The sequence below is a fragment of the Mesocricetus auratus genome, unplaced genomic scaffold, assembly GCF_017639785.1.
Source record: "Mesocricetus auratus isolate SY011 unplaced genomic scaffold, BCM_Maur_2.0 Super-Scaffold_15014, whole genome shotgun sequence".
NCBI lineage: Eukaryota > Metazoa > Chordata > Mammalia > Rodentia > Cricetidae > Mesocricetus > Mesocricetus auratus.
The window spans coordinates 62473774-62500426 of NW_024429186.1; the positions used below are offsets into that span (position 1 = coordinate 62473774).

General features: G+C 39.1%; 1 protein-coding gene across 9 annotated transcripts in view; it reads right to left on the reverse strand.

Moving 5' to 3' along the window:
* Positions 1 to 26653, reverse strand: part of Npas3 (neuronal PAS domain protein 3) — a 790249-nt gene that overhangs the window by 545231 nt on the left and 218365 nt on the right. The gene's annotated exons all lie outside the window — the stretch shown is intronic.

A 26653-nucleotide genomic window follows, 5' to 3' on the forward strand; every position in this document is an offset into this window, starting at 1 on the left:
AGAGTTAGATGAAGTTCAAGTAATGTTGATGGTGGCTCTTGCCGCAAACCTGGTATGACTAATAAAATTGCGTTTTGCTTGTGACAGTGTTTCCCTCTTCCAACTGCCCATTCACTCTGACACAGGCATTTTTTGTAAGACATAAGACTTACCAGTGAGGCATGCTGTTATAACCATAAACAATTTAAAACTCAGCGTGTATGGCCTGAGTTCCTATACCAATTCTCAAATTGAAGATTTGCTTAACAACTACAGAAAACACTTTGAAACTTTTGTTTCAGTTGTCATCTTGTAGAGCAAAGGTAAACAGGGACATAAGTCACCTTGGAAGAATCAACAAAGATGATGCCCCAGTGTTCATAGCCTTTTGCAAGGATATTCTCACTCTTAGTCACATGAAGAAAATATCACACTGAAAATAGGGATTTCAAAATGTGTTGATGTCCACTTGATAAGAGAACACTATAATTTTGTATAAATTGGTCTGCATTGGCATAGGCATAGAGTCTCTCAGATACTAGAGAATATATTGCCCCCAAAAGCCAAACTTTATGATAGCATGAGCTTTATGTTGAAAGATAAGCTCTGTCTGGGTTATTAAAATTTATAGACATTATAGACATATTGCTTCACAGAAGAGGCAACAGGTTGGATCCTGAATTTTCCTTTAACTATTCATGTGCATTTCTGTTTGAAGTGTGCTCACATTGCTGAGGGCAGGATCTGGTACAACTGAGAAGCCGTGTGTGAGTCTGATGGGAGAGTCATCTCCTCTGAGTCACTCTCACTGCTTTGCATAGGTTGAGCAATGTATTCAAATTCAGACCCCTGTGATCACTAACTGGCTTATATGTACGGCACCAGGGAACTCATAAAATAACTGGTGACTATCTGCATTACGGATCAGAGACATTTTAAATGTTTAAATCCATATTGTGGATTCCAGTTAAATAAAAAGAGCAACAAGGAAGGAACGAAGTCCAGAGAAATAATCAGAATGGTTTTGGCTGTATGACTCAACTTTCCGTAAATACACAGTGGACAATAATCAGCCAAAACACATTGTAGCAGCCATGGATTGCTTACAGTGGAAAAATCCATGCTCCTCACACAGCTGAAAGACCTTACAGAAAATCTACATAACTTAAGAAATGCCATCAGACCAGCATGCATGCTCACTTAGTTAATATATAATATAGCATATATAATAATGAATATATATTACACAAACAATGCTATAATTTTAAGTCATTTAAGTAAAAAAAATCTGTCCTCCAATATGATTCAGGTGGTAACTTCAGACAGAAACATGATGCCACATATATCCCAATAACCTGGTCATATATTAGAATCCATAGATGTTTAATATTGGCTTTTTGAAAACTATGTAAGGTATAGATGTCTTACCATCTGACACAGTGTAAGTATAACAAGGATTCAGGCTAAGATCTTAGTCCAGAGGACCTCCTTTTACAGTGTCACACCTGAGGACAGCTACACAGGCTATTCCAAAAGCATCATGGCTTTCACCAGGTTTTGCTTCATCATGAGCAGGAAGCAGGGCAGTGGTTAGAGTTTAGGGCTTTGCTTTCCTTGTGTACTTATTACTAAATACTACTCCAGTAGGTGGGTTAAGCTGACATTCCCTTGGTATAGTAAGAGCCTATGGTAGAATCTAGGGCAGGGGTGTTAGACCTTTTAAGGTTAAGGAAGGGACTTTCAGTGAATGAAGAGGACAGATGAGAAGGGGGGACGGGGAATGGAAGCCAACAACCCTAGCTATGAGATAACAAATGATTTCAGCTGCCCACTGGTAATGCCAGACTTCCAATACTGCCATTTCTAGATTTAAAAAATAATATACATTTTCATAAGAAAATTTCAAAAATTTAATATGATAATTATAGACTCATTGTTTAACTGTGCATGCCAATAATGCATGTTATGGTCAATTTTGGATCAGTGACTCGTTTTACAATCAGGCAATAACTGGGGAGGACAATTTTGAAGGTAGTTTTACATGGATGTTATGTGTAATTTTCCTTGTCACCCAAATGATCATAAATGAATTCATTCATTATCTAATTAATATTCCTAATATTTACACTAGAAATTTTTCCATGTAACTAAAGCAAAGTGGATGATTAAGCAATTATTCTGAAATTGATATTAATGAATAGGCTTGTCAATAAACCAAGGGAAAAAATTAATCCTCATGAGGGCTGGGGATGCCAGGAGAGGGGGAAACGAATAGGGAAAGGTTGATGGATGGGCACTAAGTTAGAGTTGGCTAGAAACAAAGAACACGTGGCAGGGATGCACACACTCAGTGTGGGAAGCATACACAACAACAGAATACTGTTCCGTAAAAAACCAGAAGACAGAACTTGGAAAGATTCCACCACAAAGAAAGCATGAGGTTTTAAAGAGATAAATGTTTAATCTTGTTTAAATGTCACACAATGCCTATATAAGTTGAATATTATACATGCTACCAATAAATACACATGGTCTTAATATTTTATCTATGCTAAAATAAAAATAAGTAAAACATTAAGACGTGGCTTGATTAAAGCAGTAAAAAAAATATCAGGAGAGACAAACTGCAAGACTATGAAGACCAAGTAGTAGCATCCAAAGGGCTAATAGGAAATAACCCTGCCCCACTCAGGGAAGAGAAGCAAACAGGCACTGACAGCTCTGAACCCTCTGCTTAAATATTGCATTTTCAGTTTTCCATGCTAGCTAATAGAGGATTCTCTCTCTCTCTCTCTCTCTCTCTCTCTCTCTCTCTCTCTCTCTCTCTCTCTCTCTCTCTCTCTCTCTCTGTCTCTGTCTCTGTCTCTCTCTCTCTCTCTCTCTCTCTCACACACACACACACACACACACACACACACACAAGCACCTACCCTACCTCCTTGCTCTCTTTGCCACATTCTCACCTCTACCTCCCAAACTCTAACACACAATATATCCCCCTACTGAAGTCATGTTCTTGGCCATTATCTTAATAAAGGGTTTCCATGACTCCCACATCACATCATTATTCAGGCACCATAGTTCAGAAGACTTTCGGAATGACAGCACTGTGTCTATAATAAGTAGTAATTGGTTTTGAGGGCAACAGCAATAAAATACAGTCAAAGGATTATAAAGGCTGTTGAGACTCTGTTATAATAGATGAAACTAAAGATCTTAAGACAATAACACAGCTTGCAGATTAATCTTCTGCTCGGTTTTATGAAGTAGAGCCTAGCTATAATCAGTTCTCAAATTGAATTAAGGACCATGTTAAAACCTAAAATAAACTATGTTTCTGTATATTATGTTCTAGACAAAAGATTTTGACTGCATTCCTCAACTACAAAACAACATAGATTGTGTGTGTGTGTGTGTGTGTGTGTGTGTGTGTGTGATAAAAAAAGACAGAACTTCAGATTCACAATTATTTGCTTTGCTTCCTGGATATAAACTTCCCAGTGCTCAACCATGCTCAGTTGGATTCTGGGTAGAAGAAATGTAGTGCCCACTAATCCTCAGCAAAGACTGTGACAATATTAAAGCTCTTTGGTGACTGCTGCATAATCTGCATCAAGGATTATCATCATCAACAAATAACATGATCAACAAATAAGTTCAAACAACCTTAGCACAATATACATATAACTTTTCATCAAACACCATATGCAAAGTTATATTTATAAGTCAATTTTTCAAGAGATAAATTATTTTTAGATTTTTCAAATGGGTTTAATCACCCCAACCAAAAGGATAATGCTAAAGGCAAAATATACAACTCCTGTTAAGATATGGGATGCTCAGCCAGAATATTTGAAGGTAATTCTTGTTCAATGACTTATTAACTATGTAAAGCTCACTTCTAATGCCTAAGTTTCTCATCTGTGAAATGGGATGACACTGCTGAAAGAAAGCAAAATTTTAGTAAAATGTTTATAATTACAAGAGAAGACCTGTGTGATGACAGTCTAATCTAATTTCACATGGACAGTTTTTAATTCTTTGAATGTCCACAGTGCTCATTTATAATGAAGACACTCTTTTCACTAACATGAGTAAAATAATATTTTATTGCTGATACTGAATTTCTATTCTGTGTAATATTTATTATTCTTAGGGCCTACCCATCATGTGCCACAGGTATACTTAATGAGGTATTCAAATAAATATGTACACATGTATAATTAATATAGTAAGCTTGAATGTTTATAAAAAGTTTCTGAATAGAATAATGAGTAGCCATTTTCAGTGCACCAAAACGTGGTATTCAGATGCAGGAGGAGTAATTTTGTCCGTTTATAAAAAAAAATGAACATGCAAAGAACTATGAAGAGAATAGATTACTCAGGGAGAGAAAAATATGTATGGAAAAATCTTAAATTATGATAGCAATTTAAATTAAAAAATGCACATAGGTTCTCTTAGAAGGAAGACAGTTTCAAAATATCTCCCGAATCTCACACTCCAAATATTCCCAGAGAGTCAAATCCAGGACCATGGAGAGTTCATGCAAACAGGAAGTGTGGTTTGACAGACTTTGCCACTCAGCATCCTCAAGGGGGGTCATGCCCAACTGAGAGATTGTATTTAATACAGAAGTTGAGGAAATAGAAGAACCAAAACACAATTAAAGAAAGGGCACTGTCGGTATCCAAATGCCAATGCTATAAAATTGATCAGAACCCATGGAAGTGGCTTTGAATACCTACTGCTTATGGGTTGCTCCTCCATTGCAAAGGAAGATAACACTTTGAATTGACTATTCATTAAATTAGAAAGAAATGGCATCTTTTGAGGCTGATCAACATTAACCTCACAAAATTGATTCCCTTTGGTTTCCAAGTCATTAAAACAGTTAAAATTATTACTGAACTGATACAATAGGGTACCCATAGAGGCCAGACAACAAAAGTGATTCAATAGGGAAACACAGGAGGCCAACGCTGTCTTCCTTGCAGTGATCTCTTCAGAAGCAAGCTTTTACAAATTGTGTTGTAATGTAGATGTGTTGATCACCTATGCTACTGACATTCCCCATATGATGATACCCCTCTACATGGAGACCTTCCCACTGAGCCTCAGTCTGAACATCTTCTGAAAAGTTTTACACCCTAACATCCAATCTTTACAAAAGAACATGACAGGGTTCAGATCTCCCACTGAAGGGGAGTACAGGTGGGGTGGAAACAGCTTTAAATTTTGCCTTTAAAAGGTACTTCTAAGGAGCCAGACAGGCAAGATATTATGGATTTTCCTACCTGTTTTCCTTAGGAGAACCTAGCACTACAGACTCCTACTATTTATCAATTAATCTGGCATGCAGCCTCAAAGGAAGAAGACAGACCTGTATTAAAAATGCAGCCATCAAAAATTCATCAAAGGCTTCAGCATTTTAACTCATGAACCTTTGAACACCAGCACACCTGTCAGATCTCTGGTCAGAGTTAATGGTGAAGTCTACAGTTACCCCAGTACCTACAATTGCCCTGACATGAGTTGAATGAGGAGGCTTCTTGGGGGAAAAATAGACAACAGTTTCATAAGCATGCTGGCCCTTTCTTCATTACTGTTAGTAAAACAGCCCTCCCCACACTGACGTTGCATAGAATTCAAAATCAATCAAATCAGTTTGCCACAGAATAAAAACTCTTTCCGGTGTGTTTTTAGAACACATGTAAAAACAAGGTAGTATAATTGAGGAGTGGGTACACAGCTATGACTTGGCAGGAATATGAACAACAAAGCTCACAAATTGGATTATTTTAAAGTTCTTCAAGAGAAGGCAATCATTTCAGAGATCTTTAGCACATGCAGCAAGCTGGGTAGTAGTTTAACTAGATGTTAAGACTGGAACTTGGAGTTCAAGGTAAGAACTCAGCTGCCTAACTAGTACACTGCTCATAGCTGTCATCATTAATTTATGTTAGCCTCTGTAAACATCAGGAGTATAATAGGCCAATTTCACAACTAAATATAGATGTACATTTTGCCCTTATATAAATGGCAGATTGCCACTGTAGATCATCGCCACAGCAACCCGTCAGTAAAGATGCACTGTTTGATGGTCTGATGCGCACACAATATATAAAACCAGTTGTAATGGTTGTTTGGAAGCAAAGTGTAACAGCAGCAAAATTTCATTTGTTCCACAAACTCAGGATATATTAAGCTTGGCTGACAAAGACTGTCTGATGTGCTAAATCAGTTTGACCTTCATTCTTGTTTTATTTTTCTCATTTAACATATGAAATGACCATTATTTTTCCACATGCAAGAAAATATGAAACTGATTGCTTTTAAACAGTGTCAAAAAAGACAGTCTGTGGCCACTAACATTTGATAAAGTATCAAAACCAAAAGGCATGCTTATGGTTTTTAAGCTAAGATATATTCTGATGGAATAATCGAGACCCTTTTGACTTGTGGTAAAGAAGATCAAAAGAGTAATTAAAGGCATTCATCTAAATGCCTTTCCCCATATCCAGAAAATGTCTTGTGTATGTTTGAACTTAATAATTAAATTAATTGGTTTTAGCCAATGAGTGCTTTTCATTCTTAATACGTTAAATAAGAGGATTTTATTTCAGAATGAGTCATTAGAACAGTAATAACGAAAGCTAAGTACTCTGTCCAGCCCTTTCCAACTAGTGTTCACTGTGCTTCAAGTAACCCTTGAATGAACCACAGCAAGATCAAGCTATTCAATGTGTGCTTCCTTGTGTGCCCAAAACCTTGTGAAGCAAAGTGTTTTGTTCTTCAGTTTTTTTTCTCCTACAACTTCAATGTACACAACTGGCAGTTCCAAAATAATGAAAGACCCACAGCTTTATCGAGTCATTCCTCCCTACCCAATAAATAGCACTTTACCTTGGGGCAGCTTGTATATTTCACACCTTAAATTTCTATTTACCAAATCAGCTAATCACTTCACAATTGAACTCAGAACAACAACAAAAAAATTATCAATTAAAGTGGTTGAAACTCCTGCAAATTATCATTTAGGGATGAAGTAATTGCTTTCATCAGGGCAGAAAAGCCCGCCAGAACAGAAATGTCACTTTAGATTAGTGTTCTCACTCCTGAAGCTATGGATGACACAGCTGATATAAGACTAAATGCCAAGACCAATCAATTGCTTTTGTGGCTCTGCTCTGAGCTGCTGTAAAAGGGGCCATTTTCTAGGATCTACTCTTCATTATAGTAAATGCTATCTCCTTGGTAACATAATTCCATTTCTCATAAATTCTGTCTGAGAGCATTGTCCTAACAATGGATGTTTGTGGAAAAGAATGCTGTTGGTTTAATGCACAGAATCAAGTGTGAATGGCTGTCAAACTGCTAGAGTTTACTAGTTCTTAAACATAAATTGAAGTCCTACATTAAAAAGAATTCTTGGGAGAAATGAATGTCCTGAATGAGGGGAAGGTACTAAATTTGAAGGTTCTGTGCACTGTTTTAGGATTCTGGCCATTCAAGTATTTATCTGCCCTGCACATTAAGCCTGTCAGCTCACAGGAGTGGTTAGGAGTGGTTGAGAAAAACTGCACATGCTTTCTCAGCAGTGTGGTTTGCAAATGGGAACCCTCAGAAGCAAATATGAACTCATTAGGCCACTGCGACTGCTTTGTGAATAACCACACTGAGTTTAAAGAAGAAAAGAAAGGTATTCTTTGAACAGGGCACTTCCTAGAAAGCACCCAGAGATCTTAATTGATATTGTGCACCCCCTGAAGTTACGAGGGTCTGGATTGCAGGCTTCAATTAAAAGGAAATTGGAGGAGCTAACACAGTGAGAAGGCAGCAATTCCCCGCACTGCTCTCCTCCGCTCTGAAGTTTAGAAAGAGATTCAGGATCACGGGTCTTTGCCCGACATGGGATAAAGGCTTTCTCCTCCTGGTGAGCACACATGTGTAACTTCCATTAACCGTAACAGGAGGCGTGAGCACACATTGAGAGGATGCTGTAGCTAAACATTTGGAAGAGGTGGAGGACCTCTGCTGCAAGGCAGAGGAGAGCAGAAGTGGGCACCCTTTGCCTGAACAGCCTTTCATGCCCCTGCAAATGGTGCTGCTAGAATTTCTAGTGTTCTGATAATGCCAGTGGTAGACCATGGCGCATGTTATTTCTGCTTCTTAAAAGTACCCGTTACTATCAGAGAAGAGCATGGAACATAATGTAGTAATAAACACAAACAGGTTTGAATAGTTACTATTTTCTAATCAGTTTCAAAGTGCTTGAAAAAAAAACCTGTCTTTGTGGTGGCAGGTATCAGTAGGGAGACAGGAGCCAGTGTCAGTGACTAAGTACGGGAGATAAAGCAGAGGGATCCCTCCAACACCGAATCGGGGCTATTTCAATCACGCAACTTTTGTTGCAGGTGAGATGGGGTAGGAGTTTGGCTTTTCCTCCAACTTTTCACACCTATCGCTAAAAGCAGGGAGTATTTTTGGCTCAGATAGGGCATTCCCTGGATGCTGGACTTCCTGTGCTACACGTGGGACAATCCTAGATAAACCAGGATAGTTGATGCCTACTCTACATCGGGATTCAAAGTGGAATGGGGAAGTGGCTGGTTCCTTGGCAAGGAGCACCGCCTGTCATTTTCACCAGAGCACCATTGTGCCTCTTCAGGGATAAAGATGTCATGACCCATCTTCCCTACTGAACATATATGACACCAATAAAGCTGGATTTAATATATAATCATCTGTGTAAATTCCATGAAATTGTTATAAAAACTTAATTCTTTGATGAAATATCCAACAAAATCCCTATTTTCCAGGCTTTTGGTTACATTATTCATTGCTTCAAATCACAAACTCAGTTGCTTTGGAATTCAAATTGAAAAACGATATTTTTATAAAAGGAAAACTCACTTTCCTTCAAGTGTGTTTCAAACCCCTTGGGAAGCACAACTAAGTGACAGAGGCTCTGAAAACCTTCGAGCTTCATGTGACACCTCTGGAAGTCAGGAAGCATGCTCTGACAAGTCTGAGGACCTTTAAAAGCTATGATCACATGACTGCCACACACAGGCCATGCTTTTCTAACATCAGGAAACCCATCTGTAGAGTGGAACTTTCTGCATTTCTTCGGGAAAGGAACGCTGCTGAGTAAAAAGGGCCACCCTTTCATTAAGCACTACACTCAAATATGAAGTCCGACAGCCTGGAGGTAAAAACCTACATGTTTTTACCCACTAAGGTACCACTTAAGAATTGATTTGAAGAGACATGGGTACTTTACAAAGGAAGATATGATATGAGAAATGCCCACTTGCTCCTGAACATTCCGCTTGAGAACCGTATCCTTCACAGAATTCCCATTCTTGGATATTTTAAAAAATGTCTAGTCATCTCATGAAAGTCTGACTACGTAACAACTATTTAGAGCCAAATGTGGTTATATGGCAGGGCAACAATCACCAATTATAATGTAGAAGTGTATAAATTAAGGATACAGTAACCCAGTAGGTTTTCGGATTTTATGGACTTACGAGTTGCTTATGGGAAATACAAAGGTTCTACCATGACACAAGCATATATAAAACAGAAATGTTCTGTTTTCTTATCAATTGAGAGACAAAAAAAGTTTTACTTTCAATGAGTAATTACCGTAACTTTCATAGTAGCACATACCCAAACTGTGATCAAGTTTTCAGCTGTAGGAGAACAGATAGTGGATTATCAGACCTTATCAACAGCCTGCATAACTGAATGGAGCAATGGCAGGTGCTAATTTTGTCTGTGTGTGCTGCTGTGGTAGGAAGGTAACCCCCCCCACGCCACTCCCTAGAGTGAACACGTAATCTCCATCTTGTGGTGTTGTATGTGGAGACTTTCAGAGGTACGGCCTTGTGGGAGGTTAAGTCACTAAGGGCTGAATTCCAGGTCTCCTAGGACAGATCAGCATGGCTTCCTGTTTACTCCCTGCTTCTTGACCAGGGATGTAATGTGACTGAGTCATCCAACTTCTGACCTTACCACCATGCCGGTTCCCACACTGATGATGGAAGGTATCCCCACCTCCAAACAATCACACTGGAAGTCCAAATAAGCCCAGCCTCCTTGAGTTCTTCTTATAGGGTCTTTTGTCACTAAAAGGAAAGCAATAACTAACATGGGGCCTTGTCATAACGCCTCCATAAAAAGCACGGCTGGGACTGGAGTTCAGAGGGAAAATAGTTCCCTTGCATATGTAAGGTCATAGGTTCAGCCTTCAGCGCTCTAACAACTGTAGCAACTGAATTTGTTAGACACCAAATAATTAGCTGAAATACATAAAATGTAAACAGTGTGCTTGAGCAGTTGCCTCCTGGGAAAGCAGTGCCACACATCCTTGACAACCTTGGACCCAGATGCCTTACAGGTACTTTACAGGAACCTTTTCTACCATATCTCCATGCTCTCTTCTCTGCATTTTCCCTGGACTTGTTTGAAATGGGATAAAACAGGTGAAAAGCTTTCCACTCAAGGTCTCCTTTTGATTTATGACACAACAAAGGATCCTATAGTCCTCATTCTTCTGAAAGACAGAAGTGCTACTGAAAAACATCTGGTTCCTAAGATGGGCTAAAGATCAGTTGGCAATGGGCACCCATGCCTAGACATGCTTTCAAACACTCCTGGATCATCCCTGGGAGAAGGTTAGATTTCTTATATGGCTACTTCTAAAACCAGTCTTTTCCTAAATACTCAATATGCTCAAATCTCTCAGAGATGTGATTTCAGCCTCAAGTGGGTGTTTACTAGGTATGCCGTGATGGTGCTTAGCCATTTTCTTCTATTCAGTGTCCCTTTTAGAGAATCACTCATTTGGATTAGCCATGTCTCCTCTAAACTCATGTGTAAGAGGAGCAGTAAAGTTGGTTTGTTTTGTGTTTGTTTTTAAATATTTAATGATTCTTTAAAAATGTCTTTGTGGGTGGCAGTACACAAACATTCATGGAGAGGTCAGAAAACACCTTGTAGGAATCAGTTTTCTCCTTCCACCATGTGGGGCTCAGGAATCAAACTCAGGTCATTAGGCTCGGCAGCAAGTGCCTTTACCAGAGGAGACATCTCATTGGACTGTGTTTATTTTTAATTTTATGGTTTGCTATTAGCCTATTATAAGTGAATTTTTTTAAAAAATAGGCTTATAAATTCTAAACCTAATGAGTAAAAGGAAAGTATGTAAGAGTTTAAAGATGAGTGAAAGAAAGAAGGGCAAGCCTAATAATAAACATCTCTGAACCTCACTTATCAGTAGAAACAGGGAACGGTGGAAACTAAGGAAAACTGAAAACTACTGAACAATGCCATCTGTTACTCAGGAAAACATACCATTTTTACCTGGGAATGCCAATCCAAAGTAATTGAGTGTTTTTTAAAAAAATTTAAGAGACTTATTTAAGTTATGAATCCAGGTATGTAGTGCGTGTACATATGTACAGGACAGGTGCTTCGGGTCCCCTGGAGCTGGGTTTATCTGGTGGTTGTGAGCTGACTGACCACTGCTGAGCCATTCCCCCAGCCCCTCCAGTCTTTCTTTTAAAGAAATTCCAAAACAAAGTTGTTTTTTTTAAATGACTATCTTTTTGTTTACTATAAAAAATGAAACTCTTGTCAGGGCAGGGTAGCACACCCCTTTGATCCCATAACATGGAAGACAAAGGAAGGCAGGTCTCCGTGAACTCAGGGAATGCCTTGTCTACATGAAGAGTTCTGGGCCAACCAGGATTACACAGTAAGACTCTTGTCTTAAAAAAGAAAAAGGAAAAGAAAAAGAAAAAAGAAACTCTTAGTATATCTATGGGTTTCATTGGCTTGCTGCATTTTGAATGTTTGGTTAAATGCCATTAATGACCTTTCTAGAAGCCAGAATGTAATTATGGACATTGAAATAGAGCATGAACATTTTTTCAAAGTCAGGTAAAAAAAATCAAATGGGTGCTGGGTGGTGGCACATATTCAGGGCAGAGGCAGATGGATCTCTGAGTCTGAGGCCAGTCTGGTCTACTGAGCGAATTCCAGGACAGGCAGGGCTACACAAAAGTCCCTGTCTCAAAACAACAACAAAAATTGATCAAATGGGAAAAGAGTATAAGAATGAAGGACACTGAAGAAAATCGAAGTTGGCCTGGGAGAACAAAAACCACGACTTAGTGATCTTTTTAGTAATAGGCAAAATTTCTGTTTATATTTTCCTCAGTGTTAGATGTTGAATATACATGTTCATTAAAGACTTGGTCCCCAAAGCAGTGGAATTATTTTAGGTGATGGTGGCAACTTTAGTCTAGCTGGAAGGAACTGGTCACTGGAGACATGCCATTGAAAGTTATCTTATTCCCGGCCCCTCCCTGTTTCCCTCTCTGCTTCCTGAATATTCTGAGATGAGCTGCTCTGTCAAGATGTGTCCTTGTCATGACTCTCTGCTTCATCACAGGCACAGAGACCATGGAACCAGCAGGCCATGACCTGATACCTCTGAAATCATGAACCAAGACAGATCTTTTCTCAGCTAGTGTTTCATGAAAAGACAGACTAACACAAATAATTAGCACCTTGGGAGTGTGGGGGGGCGGTGGGGGTGTCTAAAACTATTCCTAAAAATGTGGTTCGGAAGATTTGGACCTAATGTGTGAGAGGAATTTGGCAACATTTGGAGATGTGAGTTAGTGAACCTGAAAAATGCTATCAGTAGAACTTGGTGGGCAATTTTGGCAAGGATCTGGAAACCAGAATGCTGATACAATTATAGACAGTAAAGACTTTGGTCATGGTATTTCATAGGAAATAAGCAGTCTCTGAAAGTGGACTACACTTCACTCATGCTACTTAATAGTGAAGAATTTGTCTACATCTTTTAACCGGCTCTATAACTGCAAAAAGCTAAGATTAAAGATGAAGGGCAAATTAATAGAGTGGTATTATTTCCATACAGCCCAGCACTCAGGTTACAGCACATTCCTTCTGGCTGGTTTTATCCAAGTTCTTAGTGAAAACTGAGGGCAAAACTCAAATCAGAAATATTTAATAAACAAACAAACAAATTATAGTTTGGCTAAAATGGAGGCAAGTTGAAGAGCTGGGGTTAGAGGGGTGGTAATTATGGTACTTCAGTGCTGTGAAAGACAAAAGAAAGGATGTGCAAGGATAGATCAAGCACCACCCATCACAGGTTTAAGACTACAAAGTCTAGAAACATTTGAAAATCCTTATTTTGTCAGAGAAGTGGTGACAGGGTGCTACTCACGTATCACAGCACAGAGAGATGTTTGTCCATAGTTCATTTTACATTCTCAGTTTCTCAGGCACTCTAAGCTTCCAGTTGGTCTGGCTATTGGCCCAGCTGTTGGCAGAACCTGGCACCATCCATATTGGTGCTGATCTTACCAGCATGCAGAATGCAGGGTTTAGGAATCCTAGAAGCTTCCACACAGATTTCAGAGTCAAACATTACTAAGAGCTGATTGGACGAGGAATGTCAGAACCATTAGATTTCTGATCCTTGGCTAGGACTAAAGCACTTCTTTGCATTGCAACATGGGTACGAGCTTTTTGTTACAGTGTGAATGTGAGCTGTTTCCTACAGCGTAAAATGCTGAGATCTTGGTCCACAGCTGGAGAAACTACGACTGGAGATTTTAGGATGTGGGCTCTTCCATTGAAGAGTATCCCATGCCTTACTCCATCCTGCTCCTCTTTCTGCTTCCTAGATGCCATTAGATGATTGTCTGCTTCCTTTCAGGCCCAATCTCAGACTAAAACCTCTGAAACAGTGAGCCAATGTGCCTCATTCCTCCTTTAAAGTGCTTCTCTCAGTCACAGTGATAAAAAGACTACTTTTGGAAATTTACTATAAAGACTCAGAAAGAAGAACAAATAAAGTATTCTGTGAGATTTAACTTATATTTAAAAGTAGTTCTAAAAGTTGATAATATTCTCACACACACACACACACACACACACACACACACACACACACAATTGTTCCAAATATTTAATCAGCATACCATGAAGACATTGCATTAAAATCTGAAATACCTCTAATTTGTAATAAGAGGGCAGTGTCCCCCATACAAAGAACTAGTACTTAAAGTCAGAAAAGCACATGCTAAACAAGACTTTGTTTTTATTAGTGTAATAACGATGTTGAGACAGTGTCATGTGCACACAGTCAACTTCCTTAAGTATTTGTTGAATGATGATTATGCTGCTGATGATCTGAATGTCCTTAAAAGTCATGATTATAAATAGTAAACAACACATCCAGTAATGGTGCTATGGAAATTAAACCTACCCGCAAATCAGTCCATTAAATGACAGTAATAGAACAGAAGGGATGGGAGATGCAATGGGAAGCAAAGATACACACTACAAACTTTCATCTCCACAAATGCTAACCTGACAGAAATGTGTGCATTCTCAAAGCATAGCTCCCTGACCTCCATACATTTCAGAGGTGGTGGGAGCTAATGTCATACCAGCTTAGCCCAACTGAATGTGAGTAATAAGGAAGAGAAATCAAGAAACTGCCTAGCCTCTATCAGTAATTATATATGGTCATATTCAGAATTCCAACTCAAAATCCATCCTTTCACATGTCAAACAGAGCCTCTACAGGAGACTTCTCGATGTTCATGGTTGCACATGTATCATCAGTGTGCCAAAAAAATGGACAGAGGCAGTACTCAAAGGGAAAATGGCAAAGAAATTACAGAGAAAAGGTTTGGAGATGGTAGGGAGCCTCAGATGGCTTGATGTGAAATGTTAACTGCTTGAGTTGCAGTGAGGACATTAGGCAGACACACTGTCTGCCAGGGAAAGTGAGCTGTGGAACTGCTGTCTGCCCATAACTAAACTCCTGCTTCTGCTATGTGCTCCGGCAGTCTGTGATTCACCTCTATTCTCGTGTGAGCTTCCTTCCTGTTAAGTTCCCCTGTAGGGACACCTGCAGCATTTTCATTTCCTCCTGGCCAAACATGCCTATTCTCTTTCCCCTGTGATGGAGGCTAACAGCTCAGTGGAGAGAGGCCCGTGATGTCTGTGGTCCTCTACTTTATGGCTTGATCATAATGGTGCACTCCTACTCAATTTCCCCCACAGGCGGCAAGAGTAGGAGAGACATGCTTATGGAGGGTCTGCACAACATCTCATCTGTGCTTTCAACTAGGTCTCAGTTTGGAAAGAAAACACAAAGAGATGGACAGACAGACAGACACACACAGAGAAAGAGAGAGAGAGAGAGACTGAGACAAAGTTATAATTTGTTGCCCTCCACTTGCCCTACAAGTCATGAAATGGTGTATGCCCAACTATAGTCTATAATTTTATTGATAGACTCTGACGACATTATAAAATCAATAAGAGCAAAGAGCAAGTGGTTTGCTCATTTCACTACAAATCCCATGCATGATTACAAGCTTCATTTAGAAGATTTTTGGAATTAAAAAATCACTTATTATGTATTGGTATCAATATACATATATATATATACACACATATATACATACATATATGAACTATACATATATGCGAACTGTGATTATGATGAGAAGAAAAAAAATCAAGCTGATCCTACACAGAAAACAGTGTCATATTCCTGCATAAGGACAACTAATTTGGAAAATCCCTGTAACATTTGGGAGAGATATGATAGGCAGGAAAGGGGCACTCCTGAAACAAAAGGCAAGGGCAGAAAGACTTCCTCTTTTCACATTCCCCATGAACTTACCAGGGGCTACATCATTGGAATAGCACAAATCTGAGTGTAGGGAATGTGGTCCCCAGAGAGCCAGTACTCTAACCACTTGCAAGTCATCAGTCTGAAGACGCTTCTGCCATGTGTGGACCACAGAGCATACAGAAAGGGGGCAATATTAGAAAGTCTACTATTCATACACGGGAAGACTTTTCTCCATCCTTGTGGACAGGGAACTTGTTGTCTTAGGCAAGAGAAGGCTAACTGAGTCATCATGGACAATCCTATCTCAGTAGTCTGTGCTGTATATGGGAGATCCTGGGTGGAACCAATATTCACATTAAAATGGTTATTCACCAAATGTACACTAAAACAACTGGAAGAACCTCTGGAGAGGTCATTAGATATGTATACATAAGGAGGTTATTCGATGTCAGAAAAATAAATATAACTAATAATCACAACTATTCACTCTAATCTAATTCTGTTCTATATAATCAGATGGTTGATGACATTCTGGCACCAGTAGGTATTTAATTCCCCCAATCTGTTTACTGACCTTAAAACAGATTGTTTGCTGGGATACCTTTCAATCTGAGGAGTCACTTTTCACTCGAGTTCTTGTTGTATAATGTTAGTGGAGTGCTGAGGACTGCCTTCCGCGAACGGCATCACCAATTAATCTAGTTTTAGTGGTGCAAACCCTCGCTAGCCAGCATGGTACTATCTCCTACAGCTCTAACATGCAGCCTGGGGATCACCAGGGGGAGGCTGGATGATTGCTAAACTCAAGCATGGAATGTGAAAGAAAACTGCCTCCACTGAAACTCCTGCTTAGGGGTGCCCGTGTCTTGCCCCCCATCTACCAAACAGAACACCAAGCAGTTACACTTAGCTGATAGCAAGTAGCAAATGCCAGAGCTGAAAGAAACACCACCTACCGGTAAGGTACAGCTTGGTTTTAAATATCCGTTTTGTAGTGATGGGAAGGAGAGGTTCAGATGGTGGCTTTGCTTGCATTTTCAAAGAATGTCTATTTACTATCTATGTGTCTATGATGGGAGGTTTCCATAGAAGCTAAACATCTGGGTCACGCAATCAAGAGGCACATGCTTGTTGTTCTCTGGTCCCAGGCTAGGTCTAGATCATCACTCTTCTGTCTCATGAGGTACAAATGCACCTCTCCTACCTGTCCCCAAGTGAAGCAATGTTCATACTGCCTTCCAGTTCATTTCCTTTAGCTACCAGCACAGCTCTCCCCAAACACAGGCTTAAATCCCATGGGACAGTGTGATCCATAAGGGACTGCAAGCTACCACCCCACCACCTCTCCAACATGTGCTGGGCCTTGGAAACAATCACAGGTCAACACAGCATCTGAATGCAAGTGACTCACTCCTGTGGGTATTACTTAGAAGCAAGTGGCTACTGGAATCATAAGCAACTGAATTTGATTCTCTCTTAATCATACTCACTAGACCTACAAACAATATAAGCTGGGCTGGTAAGTGATGTCTGAAATCACTTTCAGTAGCAGGGAAAAGGCACCAAGCCTTGTGAACCACATATGCTAAATAAAAATGAAATCTCTCTAAATGGAAATGTATGGAGAATTTTTAATACTGTAAGCAATGCTTACATTAATTTCACTCAGCCTTTTGCTGGCTTGGGAACCAATGGCTTAGGGTTTTTTATTTGCTAGCAGATACTATTTAGCTCAAAGTTCGGAAAAGCCACAAACTCCAAATCTTCTGTGTTTGGGGTGACAGGAGGTGTAGTCTTAGATAGAAAGAGACTACAAAAGGAAGGGAAGCACCTTCCTAGAGAGCTATTATACCTGATAGGCTCCATGCAAGACAGTTGAAATGTGAGCCTCAGTATTCAAAATAGAAAGGATACAATCATATGTCTGGTTAACTTACAGGAAATAGTTCCAGAGACAATTTTACACTAACTACAGTGATTTGGGCAATTTTTTAAAATAATACCAGCCAATTTCTCTCCATTATACTCTGCTGGCAGAAAATAAAACATTTTTCTTTGAAATGATTGCCTTTGGTTTTGTTAAATCATGCATTCTGTCAACATGTGGTCACCATTTTTACATGATCTTTCTGCTTCCCCAGAAAAGAATGAATTCACAGTCTGAACCCTGATATAAATATGTAATCTTGCAACTGTTAAGGCTTCTTCGATTACTGCAAAATGAAGAGATATAAAATGGACTCGGTATAAAAAGAAATGAAATGAAGAAAAAAATATGATGATGACCAAATAAGTATAAGACTCAAACTCCTGATTCTTCTCCAAAGCCAGGGAAAGAAAATGCGTGGGGTGATCTTTATTTTTTAGTGTGACACAATGGGACTGTATAAAGTTCATCATTTGGCAAGCACTAATATTTGAAAACACTTTTGGGGACCTCCATTTATGCCCAGAGACACATGCATGTACTTAGCTGCAGCCAGGAAAAGGTTAGACCTGAGTCTTCAGTGTGGTCTTAAGACAGACATTATCTTGTCATTAAATAAGGACTTTTCAGATATAATTGCAAAATGCCTAGGCTGTAATTGCTTCCACTCAGTATGTCATCCCAAGGATGGAGATCCTTATCTCCATCCTTCAGTCTGTCTACTTTTTTAAGGGTAAATTATTTTCTTAAAAAAAACTGTAGATGTTTGTCTAGTTGCTCCCCTTTGAGCCTTTCCTAGTGGCACAGCCAGGAAATTCCTTCTGAGATAAGTGCAGCATTCTGGACTCCCTTTGCAGCTGGAATTTTGTGTGGGTACATAGAAAAGTTTAGTTTTACTTTACACAATAGTTTAAGCATATAGACTGTCTGAAAGTAATTTATAGGTTTAAAACCCCAGTGTTAAGCCTAATAAAAACAACTGAGATACTTCCCAACAGATACAAGAAAAAAATTTCAGTTTAACATTGAAATGGATAAATATATGAGCAAAATCAGAGTGAGAACTTTTAAGTTGTCATTTCTATTACATTTATATTTATTTTGTGTTTGCATACGCATATTCCCTAGTACGTGTGCAAAGTCAGAGGCAACTCTCAGGAGGTGGTTATCTCCTTCGAACATGTGAGTTCCAGGAACTAAATTCACATCATCAGGCTTAGTGGCAAATGTTTTACCAGCTGAGTCATCTCTACAGCTCCAAAGTAATGAACTTGTAAGAAATAAATGGGAAAGCAATGCTCACTCATCATCCTCTGCAATGTAGATCCTGTAGACAGCCAGAAAGAAAGCTGCAGCAGTATAACCACACTCAAACCCAGCCAGATTGTGTAGCTTTAGGGGGTGTCCATTTGCTATCCTACCTTGGACAGAAAAGAAATAACCTAAGTTAAAATGTAAATTCTGGAAAACGCTACTTCAAAGAGGTTCTGCCATTCACTAGTAAATGGAATATTTAAGGAATATCCCTTTAAGGAATATTTCAACTCTGCTTGTGAATCATCTAAGCCTGATATTGTGATCACTTTGTCAAAACACTAACAATCTCTCTCTCTCTCTCTCTCTCTCTCTCTCTCTCTCTCTCTCTCTCTCTCTCTGTCTCCCCATCTCTTTCTCCCTCTTTTTCCTCTCCTTCAAATCACACACACACAACATACATAAACAGCAATTATAACTCCTTGGGTGTCTCATGAAGAGGCTACACGCTCATCTTATTATTTGTACTTTCTGTATTTCCATTCTATATTGTGTGTGATGGCATGCAGTGTGTGTGTGTGTGTGTGTGTGTGTGTGTGTGTGTGTGTGTAAGACATGACTTATGTTGTGGCTAAACCTTTAATTATGGCATAGAGACCCAGTGTCCATCAGAATCCCACCATCATCAAAGTTGGGGGAGTCCTGGTTTCTAGGAAGCAGCAGCATGGAGCAGGGAAGGCACTAAAGAACTGACCTTAGGCGCATGTTCCTTCTGGACCTCATGCTTCTAATAAGATAGATGCATGGTAGGGGTATTTGTTGGATGTGTCTGAATCTTTCCCTAAGCTCTAAAATACCTTATTTTCCCTAAGAACTTTCCTAAGAATGATAAAAGCTAAAAGAAGGTATTTTGCTTGACTCAGGAGGAACTAAAATATTGTTAGGTAAGTTGTGCTACTTTCCAATGACAATTCAGACAGCACCGCCCACTCTGCAAGAAGAGCTATCAAAGGCTAGACAGGGCTCACTCAGTATACAGTGCTCGGTATTCATGGATCAGTGTTCAGGCCACTCCAGCTGTCTGAGCTCAAGCACACACCTAGAGACTATTGATTTCACTTACTAAATAAACAAACAACAACAACCAAAACAGTCTCCTTTTCATTTCTTATTAGCCAAAGATTTAATGAAATATCTAATAACTGAGCACTTAGTATTTTCTTCATAGTGTATTAATTAATTGGCTCATATGGTTTCTCACTAATCCTTAAACAACCATATGGTTATTCATTGATGAGACCAAAGGGGCAGACAGTGGTGACATAACTTGGCTAAAGTTTCCTGGAAAGTCGCTTGCAGAGGCAAGGTTCAAATCCAAATGTTTTGACCTATAAAGTGCTGGTGTTCAACCCCAGCAAACATGGGTAGGTGAGTGACAGAGTAGAAAGAAGAAATGCAAACACTTTTTTTAAATCACTGGAAGTATGGCAAGGTGACTTTGAAACCATGGGAATATTTTTAAAAATCAGAGAATTTAAAGAATATTTTAAGATCCCAGGATTTGATTTTAGGAATTGGATTGTTGTAGCCGATTTGCATAGTCTTATTTTTTAAAAAAAATAAACGTGTTCAAGATAAACATAAAATAGCATGATTGTTTTGTTTGGCCTCTTGCCACTCTCATGAGAATGGCTAGCAACACAGCTGAGAATACTGCTAGTTGTGTGGTGGAAATAATTGGAGCCTTCCTAAGAATAATTTTAATTTGGTGTTTCAGGTCGAGTTCTGCTTGATAAACTCTACTTTGTATGGTATTTCTGAAAAGTAGAGCAAGTCAGGGGTCTGACTAGCATTTTTAAATCTTTCAGATTGAAGTCAGACCTAGTGATTCTGTTGATGTTTGTCAGGATATGATCCGAAAAACCTAAGTGTTATTGTTTCCTAAGTGTTGCTGTTTCCTCAGTGTGGTACAGAGATAATCCATGGCACCCACAAATGACTGGCGCGAGGGAATCTGTGTGTGTGCGCGCATGTGCCCATGTGCGTAAGTGTGGGGGTGTGTCTGTGTATACATGTGTGAGTACAAATGTACAAATGCAAACGGAGGTTGGTCCTTTTGTAACCTTGCTTGAGACAGGACCCCCTGGTGCTTGCACTGCCCATGTCAGGTTAGCTAACAGGAAAGTTTCTGAAGTCTCCTGTTCCTACCTCCCATCTGGTCATGGGGTGTCAGAATTTCAGGCTTCAGATGGGTTCTGGGGATCCAAACTCAGATCCTCGTGATTGCAAGGCAAGTACTTTATCCACTGAGCTACATCTTTCCAGGCCCAGAATTCAGACCTGTCATCTTTACTGTTTCTTTGTCATCCAATTGCAATTCCCCACTCCCTTTCACCTTTATTTACACAAAAATGGCTAGTTTCTCTTGAGCCAATTTATAAGGTCTTACAAGCATTATATTACAAAGTACATTATGTTATTGACTATAGCTTTTACTTTATGTTTTTTCTACCAGCATATATTTTCTATCCATAGATACTACCAATTTGTGATTTCAGATGATAAATGTACTTTCTAAAGCAGTCCCTTATATAGGCATCATAGCCTTTGGGGTTAAAGGTAGGTACTCTCTCGGTGAACCCATGAAGGAGCACTGGCTTTGAGAAACTATCTGTGGCCCTTCTTCAAACATCTTAAGTCTGCCATTGTGGTTGCAAAGTCAACTGTTCTCTCTACAACTCATTTTGACCCTTATTCAACCAAATAGGGATAAAAGCCTCACTGATGTTCTGAACAAATAATGTGACTTGTGGAAAAGTAACAATGAATTTAGGGGTGTCCCTAAGCATCAATTATTATCATAACAAAAATAACATAGCTATATTAGAAAGCAAAGAAAGAGAAGTGAATACAGGTAACTATCTAAGCTATTCAGTCTAAGGGTCCATAAAGATCCAGAGGAACAGGACAGATACCAGGGTTATTATGAGGAGTGTAGTGGAGGTCCCTGTAACAGCATCTCAAGACTGTGAGGGCTCTAGCTCCCCAAAATTCAATAAAAAGCCCACAGATATATACAGGACTCTGTTAGGCCACTCAGAGCTTCTGTCTTCTACAACCAAAACCAAGATACATGGACTCCATTATCTATACATTCTCTTCCCCTCACTGTTTAATCAAATGGAATCCTATAAGAGAAACAGTCAGTCATAAGCTTAATTCAGTGAGTTTCACTTCTAAATTAACCCAAACTATTTTATATTTTATATTTTAGATGGTTCAGAGAAACATAATTGTCTCTTATCACCATGCCACTCTATTCACAGAGGCATAATGATGAATTTTTGTCTTGTATATAATACCTAAAGGATAAATACACTCAAAGGAGATACAACTTTAGCCCACTTAATAGGAATAAAATCATTCACTTGATACCATGATGCAACTTGAAAATGCATGTCTTGAAATTGGAGGCCACATCGACATAGTTAGATCACCTCATTCTACCTAGCCATGAGCCAGCATTTCACTGAAGACTACAGCAATTTGTTTTCACAGTTGCCTATAAAAACTTATGTTAAGCCATTTCCAAATTTTTATATTAAAATAACTGAATTACCGCTACACATTTTTATGTTATATTCCAGGAATTTGTGGGTAGAGATAGACCTTCAGGCTATGAATAGGAACATGTCTTAGCTAAAAGAAAGCCAATCTCTACTTAGGAAAAGAAAATCTTTTGATTTTGCTCTGACAATGACCAAACTAAGCCAGTCTCATGAGCTTACCTCTATGTATTGATAACAAAATGAAGTGCACTTGCATTGCCAATTTGTTTATCCTGGAATTACATTAGAATCCATATAATCTAGTACTTCTAGCCTGATACAGATCTATAACTCTTCAAACATTAGGATTTATAAAGTAGTATTAACTTTGTAAAGGAGCAACATATCTTAAAAATATATTAAGTAAATATACATTATAGGGTTGATCCTACTAAACATCTCACTGCGTGTTCATATGATAAGAGCCTATAAGCTCTTAAAATGTAAACACACAAGCATACAATACAGAGATTACTAGCTTTATACATGTTAAGGCTTGGGCTTTTGTTTTATTTTGGACTGGTTGGGTTCTTTTGTTTGTTTGTGCCTGAAAGCAGCAACCTGTAGACCAGATATCTGTGATAAAGAAGTCATGTCAGTGGTCATGGAGAGCACAGTCCTTAGAAAATGCCCTACCTTTTGAATTCCAAAGTATTGAAATTCAGTAGCTATAGGCCAATAGTTAATTTTCCTACCTCTAGATGCTCATTCATGGGCCTTACTCTGTACCTAGTCCCAGGCAACCAAAGCCAGTGTAGAATCTTCCAAACAGTCACCCAGGGTGAAATGCATGCTATGTCCCCAGTGCTTAGAGCACAATGCATGGTTTTGTGAGCTTTTCACCTACAGTGTACAAACACATTTTTGAAAATAAAGTGTGAAATTTAAACACCTTTGTTCTAAACCAAACAGATTCCGCCAAAAATGCTGTATTCTGCGAACTCTTGGCACTGACAGGGCAGCATGAAATGTCCTTTGCATTTGGCTGCCAAAGACACGAGTCTGGACCCAATAGGAAGAAGCCAGGTAAATTGTTCAGGCTTATGACCTAACATTCTCCTTGGCATAAAAAGATTCATTCTTCAGCCCTCCAATAAGAGCTGCCAATTGGAAAGGCAGTGAAATCATTATTCTGTAACTCAGCGAGTGTTTCAGATAAACAGTCTCCAGTGTTTGAAGCCTGTTTTCTCATTCTTTGATTTTTTAAGGACTGAAAATACAAACTATTCAGGCTGTAGTCCTCAGAAATGGTTTCTAAAAAATAACCACTAACTCTTACTTCAAGGTTAGACCAGAATAAAGAAGGAAAATGATCCTTATACATCTATCTCTATTTTTCAATTAATTACGATGAATACACTGCCTGTAACCCTGTAAAGACATGCAGGAATACTCATTTGGTATCTCGTTGAAGATAATTTGGAAATTATAGCCATCTCGATGTCAAAAGTTTTATTATGGTGTTCAAAAAATAACCAGAGATAATCTCTCTCTGCATCAGCACGGTGTCCTGAGCAGGGCATGGAGGAGACAATGATTCAAGAGTCAATTGAGAGGAGCATGCACCAAGTGTCCCTGTAGTGAAACTGTGGTGTGCCAGGGACACAGTCCCACATGTGTGAGGAGTGTATAATCTGCTTGGAAATAGAAGACAGTTACACGCATAAATGTTACAATATTGAACTTGGTAAGCACTGTCAAAGGTACAAACCAATCAGCCCAGCTGAACATTTGTGTCTTCAAATGATAGGACTCCCAATTCTCCTTAACTGTGGACTGCTTGGGTCTGTGCTAGGACATCTTCAGTTGCTAAGTTGGCACAGCACTTAACACCTCTCAGAATCTCAGCACTGCATTATAAAACAGAATCAGTGGCAAGTTCTCTAAGGTCAAGATACCTATATAGATATCAGTAAGATATCCTCTAAAGGTAATAAGAAAAACGCATTGTAAAGGTAACAACAAAACAACTCGCAGTAACAACATCCATCTCCTATCTTGGTTGCTGTGATTAAAGAGCAACACTTTAGAAATGTTTTAAAAGGATTAAATATCTCCATTTTAAAAAGCAAAGAAACTTAAAACAAACTGAAATGATTTTTACATGGCCAAAGGTGTGGAATTTGTATTTTAAAAGACTAAAATAGAACTAAAATATATATATATTTTACCTCAAGTCTAATGATTGTCAAGTTGCAAACTGAAGAATGCAGATGAAGCAGAATTGCATAGATCAAGATGGAGAGAATGATGTTTCCATAGAGAAAAATATCTAAAAGCCTGATGACCTGGAATTTTGGGTAAGAAGGAAGGTGATGAGGTAGCCAGTGCAGCTTCAGAACAGGGTGTGGTCTGGAGGGTTGGGATGGATGCTGGAGAGGCAGAAATCAAGACCCTACAGGATCCTGCAGACTGCCTTGGAAAATTCCACCTTTATTCAAACAGCAGATAAGAAGCCCTAAAGAACAGAGAGAAGGCGATTGCTTCCTCAAAGCCTAATGGAAGTAGGTGCATTTCCAGGCTGTGTTGATCACCCAAGAGTGGTCATTCACAATGCTGGTTTACACTAGAGCAGAGTTGCCAAGGTTGGTTCAACTGACATGGTACATAATTTTGCACTGCAGCATAGTTTCTATACGGTGTACCAGGGATGTTTGTTTGTTTGCTTGTTTGTTTTTAATCCTCTCTAGCTTCTCTCCACTCAGTACCAGTAGCAACACCTCACTTTTAACAACCAAGCACGACTAAAGAGAAGATACACTATCACATGTAGGATAAAAATCTGTCCTTAGCTAAAAAGAATGAACTAGCATTGACGTTGTGGAGTGGATAGAGAAGTCAGATTCTGGAAACAATTACTGTAAAACTCAGCAGAACTTTCTGGACATTGGGAAATAGGCTGCAGTAGAGAACCATGCTGGGATTCCACTCTCCGTGGCTCTCCAACTGTGCACCTGAGGCTGTAGTGAGCCTATGTAATGAGAAAGGAGATGTGGGAGCCAGAGTCGACGTGGGTGCTGGTCACATGCTCAGATTTAAGCCTGCAGAATTGGAACCATCACTTCAACACCCCAGTAGCCCTGTATCAGGAGCCTATGCTGATATATTCAGGAAGGAAGACAAGTGACCAGCTTAGAGATGGTACCCATCAGTACCTATGCAAAGCAGATTCACTTAAAAATAAAATCACTTTAATCATATTATTTCATTGTTGGAGACCAGAACATTTCTGCAATAAAAGTTTTCATAGCCATTTCATGCTGTAAGACAATGTCTTTCAAAATTATTTTAGTATTTTAAAGCAAACAGATTGCCAACTGCATAGGCAGAGTGTACTTAACACTGGAGAGTCAGAGCTACGTGAAGTGTAACTTAAAAGTATATGAGGCTCACCACAATCAAGGGTGCTTTTTAAAGGCTTAATTTGCAAAGCAAAGTTAAAAACGAAGATCAAGGGTGACTTTTGGGGAGGGGGTGTTCCCACTTGTCTTTGTTCAGAAATCAGTGGTCTCCCATCCTAGCTTCTTGAATTATATTCTGATTGCAACTACCTTGCCTGAGACCCAAGCATTTCTCATCAGAACTCAGATTCACTTGATTTTTTCCCTAGTAGTGTATGATAAACATAAGAAAGTTCAATTCTTAATCACTTCAGATCTCTAGAATTTTTGAAGATAGAGTCCATGACCTTGGGGATTGCCTGCTGGAAGGAAAAAGAAAGAAAGTAAAAGAACCCCAGTTCAGTTCTATTATTTAGCGACTAAAGTCATAACCTTGACTCATAGTGTGCCTCCGAGCCAGAGAAGCCAAAAGAACATGTGGTTCCCAAGTGGCTGTCCTCCAAAGATTTTCCATGGTCAGTACTCAACAAGTCCCAGCCAGACAGGGAGAAAGGGGGAGAGATAAAACAAAATAGGAAATATTTGTGTGTGCCTATGATTCTCCCAGAATCGTCTACTCAAGAACATATTCACTGTACTTTAAGCACAATTATTTCTCACAAGAATCCTTACCACTTTTCTGATGTAATACTTAAAGATAATGCCAGATTAACTCCCAACTGAATGTAAATATATGAGGAAAATGATATCCAATAAGATTGAAAGCATGATTCATTTTCTCATTGTGTCAGTAAGTGTACTTTCCAGAAACCTGAACTACTTAGATTTTAAAACT